The sequence below is a fragment of the Tupaia chinensis genome, unplaced genomic scaffold, assembly GCF_000334495.1.
Source record: "Tupaia chinensis unplaced genomic scaffold, TupChi_1.0 Scaffold150243_1, whole genome shotgun sequence".
Classification (NCBI taxonomy): domain Eukaryota; kingdom Metazoa; phylum Chordata; class Mammalia; order Scandentia; family Tupaiidae; genus Tupaia; species Tupaia belangeri.
In genome coordinates, this window is record NW_006210084.1 from 1,597,685 (window position 1) to 1,601,248 (window position 3,564).

Here is a 3,564-nt window from a genome sequence, read left to right on the forward strand (position 1 = left end):
CTGCTGGATTTAAATGGAACTGATTTTACTTGTGTCCTTTCAATCCAAAGGCTCCTATTAGGTGTTCTTCCAATCCAGAGGGTTTTTTAATGATCGAAACTAAGAGGATGCAGTAAATTTAAAACTGTATTTATTAATAAGTGCATGTATTTTATGAAAGCAGTTTTAAATATTGAATTCTCACTGGAACCCATCCATTAGATGAGGGCGCACAAGTCCTAAATTCCTCTTAGAAGCAGCTATTTAAAATGTGAACTTCTACTCATTTTACCTGACAATACCTTAATTAGTTAAATACCTAAGTTCAATTTTATACCTAAAATAATAAACTGTGGTGTAAATCCCCACCTTCACTTGCAGTAAATGTTGACTTATCAAATCCCTTAATTAAAACAAATAATTTTGTTGAAGCCTTCACACAACTCACTAGGCAGTCAATTAGCCTGGGAAGATGACCTTCCAATTATACCTAGTTTAGACAAGGTATTCCACATACCTGGGTGAAACCCTTTTCTATGCTGTAACCAGACCACCAGATGTTCGTCACTTATTGCTCCCCAGTGAGACCAAGTGGCAGGCCCCCTTTATAAAGGTTTCATCGGCCGTTCCTTCCAGACACCAAACAGTCACGCCAGTCAGGTTTTAAAACTTTTTATTTGCATATTAAAAAAATTGTGCATTCCAATAATTAAAATCATTTGAACAAAAAAATGGCACTCTGATTAAACTGCATTTTACAGCCTGCAGGACACCTTGGACCAGCTTGGATTTTACTCTACATTTCCCTGTCGTCCCACCCAGCTTCTTCCTTCACCAACATGCAAGTTCTTTTCCTTCGCTGCTGCCAGCCAGACCGGCAGATGGGAGAGGCAGGCGCGCCTTCGTTGTCAGTAGTTCTCGATTCTTTGATGTGAAAGGGGCAACACAGTCATTTAAACTGGATACAACCTCTTTGCATCTTACAAAGCTAAACAGCTAAAAGAAGTAAAATAGGCAGGCAATGCTTGTGGAATGTACAGTGCATATTGGCGGCGCACGCCTTATTACGATTCGCCGGCTTGCTTCTCCTGTTCAATCGCTGTGGCAGGAAAAAGACAAGGAAAAAAAGATGGAGGGGCGGTTAAGAGGATTCGCTATAGCCTAGTATAGACGTTTCATCCAAAACATGTCTTCGTATCATAAAAATTCTGCAAGTATATACAGGCCATGGGTTTAATAAAATATTTATATAAAATAGACCCAATAGAAGCTCATGCTAATAGATAAAAGTATTTGTCTATTAATGTGGCATATTAAACATTGCATTATTAAATTACTGAAGGCCTGTGTTTTTGGCTGCAAAACAATTTTCAATTAACCTTTCCAAGTCGCATTCATCATCAAACTGTCTGCTCCTCCCCCGCACCCCCGCTCTCCCCGCCCCGCGGAAGACTTATCGAATTTCTCGATCTCAGCCATATCGGGTTTGTCAGACATGGTCGCGGAGGACGCTGCAGGTACAAAGCCAAGAGAAAAGGTGAGAGAGCCACAAGCTCTCGGCTCTCCCGGCTCAGAAATGCGCTTCGACCCTCCAACTCCTGCCTGAAACCCCACCTTCTCCTTCCGCTTTCATGCAAGGCTAAATATCTTCCTCTTTCTACAGGAAAAGACACCCCCCCACACACACACACACCTCAGTATTTCAAAATGCAGGGGACTAAATTGTGAAGATCGCGCTCAAGGCCGAATCTTTCGGATAATGAAATTGCCCACTGAGGGCTGTTAATTGCAGCATTTGAAATCTGGCTAGGAACAAGCAGAGAGAATAAAAAAGGCCTCTTCCAAGTTTAAATGGGAGTAAAAAAAAAAAATCATGTAAAAAATTCTTAAAAAGGAGCCAAGGTCGTAAAAAGCGTTCCCACTTCCTAGACGTGATCTGTCCCCAAAGATGCGGGCCTCATCTGTCCTCTAGCTTTCTTCTCCCCTCACAAAGGCGACAGCTGGTGCGAGGAGCCTCGGACCACCGCCCTACCCGCGTCCTCACTCTAGCTCAACAACGCAGCCCGCGGCACACAAAGCTGCCTACCCACGCCCCATAAATCAGTCCTGGTCTGCATTGAGGGGCGATTTGGCAGCCTTTGCACACATTCCTGTGCAAGAAGAGCTTGAAATTCTCCCAGGATAGCCGAGGCATCTTAAACCTGAACAGATGCAGCCTTCGAAGCCGTCAGAGGCTAGGGGGAAAAATAGGGCTTACGCTCCAGACTCGGGTGGGTATGCGTTAGAACAAAGGACCTTTCTGTGCCCGATTAATCACAGCCTCAGAGGCAATGCAGATGTCTTGGGGGTAAAAATAAAGAAAAAGTGATTTCCCCCAAAGCTAAAAGGCAGAAAGCCAGTTTTTGCCTTTTTTTTTTTTTAAATCCATTTCCCGACCCCATTACCCCAGCACCTGGAAGGGTTAGCACGTCCAAGCTCCGCAAGGAAGCCTTCCCAGGGAGGACCACTTGGGCCACGCTTTAGGGATGCCTTAACAGGGATGCAGATGGAGGCGAGCGCGGGCGCCTGCTTGGAAGGGAACCCTAGAGCAGGAGACAGGGGCCCTGGGGCTCACCGGAGAGAGGTGCGCTAGAGAACGAAGTCTGGTCTGTGCAGTGGCCACCGCCGAGTGTCGGGGTCGGGCGGGGCGCGGCGAGCGCCGCTATATGGCCGCTCCTATGTAAATGAGGTGATGTCACCCGCGAGCCCGCTTAACTCTTTCACGCCGCGTTCCGGAACGGCGTCCGGAAGCCTGCCAGGAGTGAGGGAGCCCTCCCCCCAACCCTGTGTGCACCAGTGAGCCCTAACCACGATGGCAGAAAAATAAATTGAGCAAAAGCCCGCCCTCCAACACTTGCTTCGTGATGCATTTTCCCCTTTATGTTTATTTTATTATAATAAAATTTTGCTACAGCAGCACAAACTTGCTCTTGGGGACTAGAGCATGGTAACTGAGGACCTAGGTGGTACCTAGGGGGACAGGCATTTCTTTACTGGGAAACTAGCTTTGTCTGCTGCAGAAATCCGCAAGCAAGGGTGCGGTGTCTCTCGAACAGGGCCTCGCCCACTGCAGGGGTACGAGTCCTGTGACTCAGCTTTCAGACCAGTGGAGAAAGCCTTTGCCCCACCCCGGCCTGCTTTGTCTTCCTCGCATGTGTTCCCCTTGGCTTGGGTGGGAGGTAAAACCCTTGAGCGATAAAAAAAAAGTTTCAGTACTGCAGCATCCATATGTCTTTGCTAAAATCCGCAGGCACACTCAGGTCAAATCGCCCTAATATTTGTTGGGTGTAGGGTAATTCATCTGGAGTTTAGAGAGTACAATGCCGCCTGCTTAGGAAAAAATAAGTCAAGTTCAAGCTCTCCTATTCATCAGCTGCCTGACAATGAGGAAGTTCTTTGCGTTCTTGTTCCTTATTTTCGAAAATTAAAACAATGATCACTAAGGAGGCCCATGTTAAATTCTAAAGACTACCACAGTCTCATTATCTCTAAAATACTGAGATGAAATTAAAAACTCAAACTGTACTTTGCAGGGTATGTTTTCAG

The 3,564-nt window shown here is 46.1% G+C and overlaps 1 long non-coding RNA gene across 1 annotated transcript; it reads right to left on the bottom strand.

The window, feature by feature from the left end:
* Positions 1-1,429: 1,429 nt before the first annotated feature.
* Positions 1,430-2,740, bottom strand: LOC102502002 (uncharacterized). The gene is made up of 2 exons (XR_337823.3): positions 2,594-2,740; positions 1,430-1,490 (listed from the first exon to the last, which is right to left on the bottom strand). It is a non-coding gene; the product is annotated as an uncharacterized LOC102502002 (long non-coding RNA).
* Positions 2,741-3,564: the final 824 nt, after the last annotated feature.